Source organism: Staurois parvus, unplaced genomic scaffold (assembly GCF_062004578.1).
Source record: "Staurois parvus isolate SC_StPar_1 unplaced genomic scaffold, SC_StPar_1.0 ptg000647l, whole genome shotgun sequence".
Taxonomy (NCBI): Eukaryota; Metazoa; Chordata; class Amphibia; order Anura; family Ranidae; genus Staurois; species Staurois parvus.
The window spans coordinates 2,071,942-2,079,843 of NW_028318443.1; positions in this window are offsets into that span (position 1 = coordinate 2,071,942).

The window sequence follows — 7,902 nt, forward strand, 5'->3', positions numbered from 1 at the left end:
TACAGGGACCCATGAGAGACTCTAGACTTGGCAGCAGCATGAGGAGGCGGTATATAGGGGCCCATGGCAGATTAGGGGCCTGGCAGCAGCTATGTGAGGCCCGTTATCTTGCAGCACCCTATTTTCAAAAAATTAAACACACCAGCAGTGTGAAGAGACCTGAAAGTGGCACATGGCAGCAGAGTGTGGCGATGGAGACAGCAGCAATGGGAGGCCGTACAGGGACCCATGAGAGACTCTAGACTTGGCAGCAGCATGAGGAGGCGGTATATAGGGGCCCATGGCAGATTAGGGGCCTGGCAGCAGCTATGTGAGGCCCGTAATCTGCCTGCACCCTATGTCAAAAAATTAAACACACCAGCAGTGTGAAGAGACCTGAAAGTGGCACATGGCAGCAGAGTGTGGCGATGGAGACAGCAGCAATGGGAGGCCGTACAGGGACCCATGAGAGACTCTAGACTTGGCAGCAGCATGAGGAGGCGGTATATAGGGGCCCATGGCAGATTAGGGGCCTGGCAGCAGCTATGTGAGGCCCGTAATCTGCCTGCACCCTATGTCAAAAAATTAAACACACCAGCAGTGTGAAGAGACCTGAAAGTGGCACATGGCAGCAGAGTGTGGCGATGGAGACAGCAGCAATGGGAGGCCGTACAGGGACCCATGAGAGACTCTGGACCTGGCAGCAGCAGGAGGAGGTGGTATATAGGGGCCTATGGCAGATTAGGGGCCTGGCAGCAGCTATAGGAGGCCCGTAATCTGCCAGCACCCTATGTCAAAAAATTCAACACACCAGCAGTGTGTGAGGAGACCTGAAAGTGCCACATGTTTGAGGCATGATTCATGGCGGATTTAGTCAGTTTTGTCAGGAACTGGTGGTTTGAAATCCAGACTAATCCACGCCTGATTCATTTTCACAAACGTGAGTCTCTCCACACTTTGGGTGGACAGTCGTGTCCTCCGCGGAGTTACAATACCTCCTGCCGCACTAAACACGCGCTCCGATGCCACGCTACTGGCCGGGCATGACAGCCTTTCAAGGGCAAATTCAGCTAGTTGGGGCCAAAGGTCAAGTTTCGTTGCCCAGTAGTCAAGGGGATTGTCTACCTCGGTTGGCAGGGTGCTGTCCAAGTAGGCCCAAGCCTGTTGTTTGAGCTCCTGCTCCAGGTCCACCTGATGCTGCTGCTGCTGCTGCGGCTGGTTAGTAGTTTCCTCACTGCGCTGGTGAAGAAAGCTACTCATCATCGACTGCAGACTGAGGCAGCCGCTGCTGGTGGAGCTGCCACTGCTCCTACCACCCCACCCCTCCCCTGCTGCCATACCAGCGGAACGCGAGCGCACAGGGCCCACAGTGTCTGAGGATGGACGTTGGCGCACAAAGGCAGAGACCAACTGACTACATAGGTGGTTTTTATAGTACGTAATTTTTGCCTCCCTCTCAGCAGGTGTGAAAAAGGCCACCATTTTGGACCGGTAGCGAGGGTCCAACAAGGTGGACAGCCAAAAGTCATCCCTCTGTCTGATGGTTATTATTCGGCTGTCGCTACGCAAGCAACCGAGCATGCTATGGGCCATTTGTGCCAAGGAATGCGAGGGACTCCCTGCCTCCATCTCCACAGCATACTGCCACGGTGCGTCTGGGTCCTCTGTCTCCTCCTCCTCCTCCTCTCCCAGATGCTCCTGCTCCTCCACTCCTGTCCGCTGAGTGGAAAAACCACCCATTTCACTCAATAATTCCTGAGCACAAATGTCCTCCTCTACCTCCTCCTCTTCTTCCTGTCCTGCCCCCACAGGGGTCATGTGGCGTTGAGATCTGTGCGCCACGTCTACCGCACCCTGACCAGCCATTGTTAACAGCATTTGTTCCAGGACGTGCAACAGAGGAATGACGTCGTTCATCCCATAGTCCTGCCGACTCACGAATAGCGTGGCCTCCTCAAAGGGCCTGAGCAAGCGGCAGGTGTCACGCATGAGCTGCCAATGGCTGACATCTAAGTTACACAGGGGAGTACCTTTATCCGCTTGTAACATCAGGAAATAGGTGATGGCCTTTCGCTGCTCGTAAAGGCGGTCTAACATGTGTAGGGTTGAATTCCACCTTGTTGCAACGTCGCAGATCAGGCGATGCTGTGGAATTCCGTTCTGCCGCTGCAGCTCAATGAGGGTGTTCTTTGCGGTGTAGGAATGGCTGAAATGCATGCACAGTTTACGTGACATTTTAAGGATGTCTTGCAGTGGGATGGTGGATTTTAGGAACCGCTTGACAACCAGATTGAACACGTGAGCCATGCATGGCGCATGGCACAACCTTCCTTGACGCAGAGCAGACACCATGTTCTTTCCGTTGTCGGTCAACATGGTTCCGATTTTCAGTTTGCGCGGAGACAGCCATCTGTCGATTTCTCTGTTCATTACACTCAGAAGTTCCTCCCCTGTGTGACTACGTTCGCCGAGGCATACCAGGTGCAGCACAGCGTGACACCGTTGCGCCCTGCACATGTGATATGCCGGTCGGGTAATGGGACTTGGCACGGGGGTGGCGGCTGAGGACACGGCGGAAAAAGAGGTGGTAGAGGCGGACATGCTTGCTGGACCAAGGACGTGCAAACGTGGAGGCAAAAGCGTCGTGACCTGTCCAAGTTGCTGGTGCGGCTGTGCCGGCACCACGTTCACCCAGTGGGCCGTAAATGACATGTACTGTCCCTGACCGTAGTTACAGCTCCACACGTCGGCGCTGCCGTGCACTTTGGCAGAGACCGACATGCTCAAAGACTGGCCCACCATCTCTTCTACATGTGAATGCAGGGCTGGCACTGCCTTTTGGGCAAAGAAATGACGGCTTGGCACTCTCCACCGCGGCGCGGCACAAGCCATCATTTCTCGGAAAGGTGCTGAGTCCACCAGTTGGAAAGGGAGGGACTGCAGCACCAGCAACTTGGACAGGAGGACGTTCAGCTTTTGCACCGTCGGGTGCGTGCTCGCAAACTGTTGTCTCTTGGATACGGATTCCAAGAAAGACTGTTGACGGAATCCGAGAAGAGGAGTAGCAGGAGAAGGAGCATCTGAACGAGCGGAAGATGCCAACGAGCGACAACTCCCCTCAGCAGAGGTGTTGGAGCCTTGACTGGCTGATAGAGGGTGATTGACGACGTCGGGTGACGGAGCAAGTAACGGAGCGGGTGATGGAGCGGGGGCTGGGGCAGGCAGAACCGCCGTATCTTTATCACGGTTTTCCCAGGCCACCGAATGGTGACGCTGCATATGCTGACGCAACGCTGTAGTCCCAACATGGGCCCCCTGGCCACGCTTGCATTTCTGGCCACATAGTCGACATACGGCTACGTTTACTTCCTCGGGCGGCTTGACGAAAAATTGCCACACCACCGAGTAGGAAACTTTGCCCCCGCTACTCTTCACTGGCTGACTGCTACTTCCTCCGTGCGCACCGGCACCACTACTGGCCGTGGTGGTAGGCTGCAGTGGAGCTGGTGCTCTACTCCGTGGACGTTTGGCTCCACTGACACTGATGCCACCCTGCTGCCTCCTGGGCAACCCACCGACTGTTTCGCTCGCTGCCAAGCTGGCACCCTCTTCTCCTGATGATGCGGAAGAAATTGCCTGATGACGACGAGGCAGCCAAGTGCGATCAACCTCCTCATCATCAAGTACGGTCTCCGCCTCACTACTAGCCCCCTCGGCTGCGTCTGGGTCAGGAGACAGACCTGTCTCTAGACCGGCTACCGAGCCACTCTCCTCGCCAGTACTTGTTCGCTTGGCTGCTGAAAAGGCCGATGTCTCCCCCCGTTCCTGACCGCCCTCTGTTAGCTCTTCCTCACTGTACAGTGGGGCTGAGCCCACAGCATGCGATACTTCGCTTGGTGAGGGAACAGCAAAGGACAGGGGCAGGTAGAGGACATGTGATTTCAGTGGGCTTGCTCCCGGGCCATGCCAACTAACGGTTGTGTCTGACGTACCCACCGACCGTTGGCTGTAGGTGTCAGAGGTGACCTGGGAAGAGGAAGACGACCGAGCCAACCAATCAATGACGGCAGGGTTGTCGGTGGAGACACGACCGCTGGATGACACCGGGAGCACTGGCCTCTGGCTGCGAATACTGCTGCCTCGACCCCTTCCTCTGCTGCCACGTCTGCTCGCTCCTAAAACATTGCCTCCCCTGCCACTCCTCTGCATGTTGTCTGACATACTCTTTAATTCAACGATTAGGTGTCCTTGAGTAACAATTCTGTGTACCTGAGTAACAATTCTGTGTCTGTGCGAGTAACAATTCTGTGGCCCTAAGTAACAGTTCTGTGGCCTTCAGTAACAATTCTGTGTCTGTGCGAGTAACAATTCTGTGTCTGTGCGAGTAACAATTTTGTGTCTGTGCGAGTAACAATTCTCTGGCACTCAGTAACAATTCTGTCTGTCCCTGAGTAACAATTTTCTGGCACTCAGTAACAATTCTGTCTGTCCCTGAGTAACAATTCTCTGGCACTCAGTAACAATTCTGTCTGTCCCTGAGTAACAATTCTCTGGCACTCAGTAACAATTCTGTCTGTCCCTGAGTAACAATTCTGTCTGTCCCTGAGTATGAATTCTGTGGCCCTGAGTAACAATTCTGTGTCTGTGCGAGTAACAATTCTGTGTCTGTGCGAGTAACAATTCTGTGTCTGTGCGAGTAACAATTTTGTGTCTGTGCGAGTAACAATTTTGTGTCTGTGCGAGTAACAATTCTCTGGCACTCAGTAACAATTCTGTCTGTCCCTGAGTAACAATTCTCTGGCACTCAGTAACAATTCTGTCTGTCCCTGAGTAACAATTCTCTGGCACTCAGTAACAATTCTGTCTGTCCCTGAGTAACAATTCTGTCTGTCCCTGAGTATGAATTCTGTGGCCCTGAGTAACAATTCTGTGTCTGTGCGAGTAACAATTTTGTGTCTGTGCGAGTAACAATTCTCTGGCACTCAGTAACAATTCTGTCTGTCCCTGAGTAACAATTCTCTGGCACTCAGTAACAATTCTGTCTGTCCCTGAGTAACAATTCTCTGGCACTCAGTAACAATTCTGTCTGTCCCTGAGTAACAATTCTTTCTGTCCCTGAGTATGAATTCTGTGGCCCTGAGTAACAATTCTGTGTCTGTGCGAGTAACAATTCTGTGTCTGTGCGAGTAACAATTCTGTGTCTGTGCGAGTAACAATTTTGTGTCTGTGCGAGTAACAATTCTCTGGCACTCAGTAACAATTCTGTCTGTCCCTGAGTAACAATTCTCTGGCACTCAGTAAAAATTCTGTCTGTCCCTGAGTAACAATTCTGTCTGTCCCTGAGTATGAATTCTGTGGCCCTGAGTAACAATTCTGTGTCTGTGCGAGTAACAATTCTGTGTCTGTGCGAGTAACAATTCTGTGTCTGTGCGAGTAACAATTTTGTGTCTGTGCGAGTAACAATTCTCTGGCACTCAGTAACAATTCTGTCTGTCCCTGAGTAACAATTCTCTGGCACTCAGTAACAATTCTGTCTGTCCCTGAGTAACAATTCTCTGGCACTCAGTAACAATTCTGTCTGTCCCTGAGTAACAATTCTGTCTGTCCCTGAGTATGAATTCTGTGGCCCTGAGTAACAATTCTGTGTCTGTGCGAGTAACAATTCTGTGTCTGTGCGAGTAACAATTCTGTGTCTGTGCGAGTAACAATTTTGTGTCTGTGCGAGTAACAATTCTCTGGCACTCAGTAACAATTCTGTCTGTCCCTGAGTAACAATTCTCTGGCACTCAGTAACAATTCTGTCTGTCCCTGAGTAACAATTCTGTCTGTCCCTGAGTATGAATTCTGTGGCCCTGAGTAACAATTCTCTGGCACTCAGTAACAATTCTGTCTGTCCCTGAGTAACAATTCTCTGGCACTCAGTAACAATTCTGTCTGTCCCTGAGTAACAATTCTGTCTGTCCCTGAGTATGAATTCTGTGGCCCTGAGTAACAATTCTCTGGCACTCAGTAACAATTCTGTCTGTCCCTGAGTAACAATTCTCTGGCACTCAGTAACAATTCTGTCTGTCCCTGAGTAACAATTCTGTCTGTCCCTGAGTATGAATTCTGTGGCCCTGAGTAACAATTCTCTGGCACTCAGTAACAATTCTGTCTGTCCCTGAGTAACAATTCTCTGGCACTCAGTAACAATTCTGTCTGTCCCTGAGTAACAATTCTCTGGCACTCAGTAACAATTCTGTCTGTCCCTGAGTAACAATTCTGTCTGTCCCTGAGTATGAATTCTGTGGCCCTGAGTAACAATTCTGTGTCTGTGCGAGTAACAATTTTGTGTCTGTGCGAGTAACAATTCTCTGGCACTCAGTAACAATTCTGTCTGTCCCTGAGTAACAATTCTCTGGCACTCAGTAACAATTCTGTCTGTCCCTGAGTAACAATTCTCTGGCACTCAGTAACAATTCTGTCTGTCCCTGAGTAACAATTCTGTCTGTCCCTGAGTATGAATTCTGTGGCCCTGAGTAACAATTCTGTGTCTGTGCGAGTAACAATTCTGTGTCTGTGCGAGTAACAATTCTGTGTCTGTGCGAGTAACAATTTTGTGTCTGTGCGAGTAACAATTCTCTGGCACTCAGTAACAATTCTGTCTGTCCCTGAGTAACAATTCTCTGGCACTCAGTAACAATTCTGTCTGTCCCTGAGTAACAATTCTGTCTGTCCCTGAGTATGAATTCTGTGGCCCTGAGTAACAATTCTGTGTCTGTGCGAGTAACAATTCTGTGTCTGTGCGAGTAACAATTCTGTGTCTGTGCGAGTAACAATTTTGTGTCTGTGCGAGTAACAATTCTCTGGCACTCAGTAACAATTCTGTCTGTCCCTGAGTAACAATTCTCTGGCACTCAGTAACAATTCTGTCTGTCCCTGAGTAACAATTCTCTGGCACTCAGTAACAATTCTGTCTGTCCCTGAGTAACAATTCTGTCTGTCCCTGAGTATGAATTCTGTGGCCCTGAGTAACAATTCTGTGTCTGTGCGAGTAACAATTCTGTGTCTGTGCGAGTAACAATTCTGTGTCTGTGCGAGTAACAATTTTGTGTCTGTGCGAGTAACAATTCTCTGGCACTCAGTAACAATTCTGTCTGTCCCTGAGTAACAATTCTCTGGCACTCAGTAACAATTCTGTCTGTCCCTGAGTAACAATTCTGTCTGTCCCTGAGTATGAATTCTGTGGCCCTGAGTAACAATTCTCTGGCACTCAGTAACAATTCTGTCTGTCCCTGAGTAACAATTCTCTGGCACTCAGTAACAATTCTGTCTGTCCCTGAGTAACAATTCTGTCTGTCCCTGAGTATGAATTCTGTGGCCCTGAGTAACAATTCTCTGGCACTCAGTAACAATTCTGTCTGTCCCTGAGTAACAATTCTCTGGCACTCAGTAACAATTCTGTCTGTCCCTGAGTAACAATTCTGTCTGTCCCTGAGTATGAATTCTGTGGCCCTGAGTAACAATTCTCTGGCACTCAGTAACAATTCTGTCTGTCCCTGAGTAACAATTCTCTGGCACTCAGTAACAATTCTGTCTGTCCCTGAGTAACAATTCTCTGGCACTCAGTAACAATTCTGTCTGTCCCTGAGTAACAATTCTGTCTGTCCCTGAGTATGAATTCTGTGGCCCTGAGTAACAATTCTGTGTCTGTGCGAGTAACAATTTTGTGTCTGTGCGAGTAACAATTTTGTGTCTGTGCGAGTAACAATTCTCTGGCACTCAGTAACAATTCTGTCTGTCCCTGAGTAACAATTCTCTGGCACTCAGTAACAATTCTGTCTGTCCCTGAGTAAAAATTCTCTGGCACTCAGTAACAATTCTGTCTGTCCCTGAGTAACAATTCTCTGGCACTCAGTAACAATTCTGTCTGTCCCTGAGTAA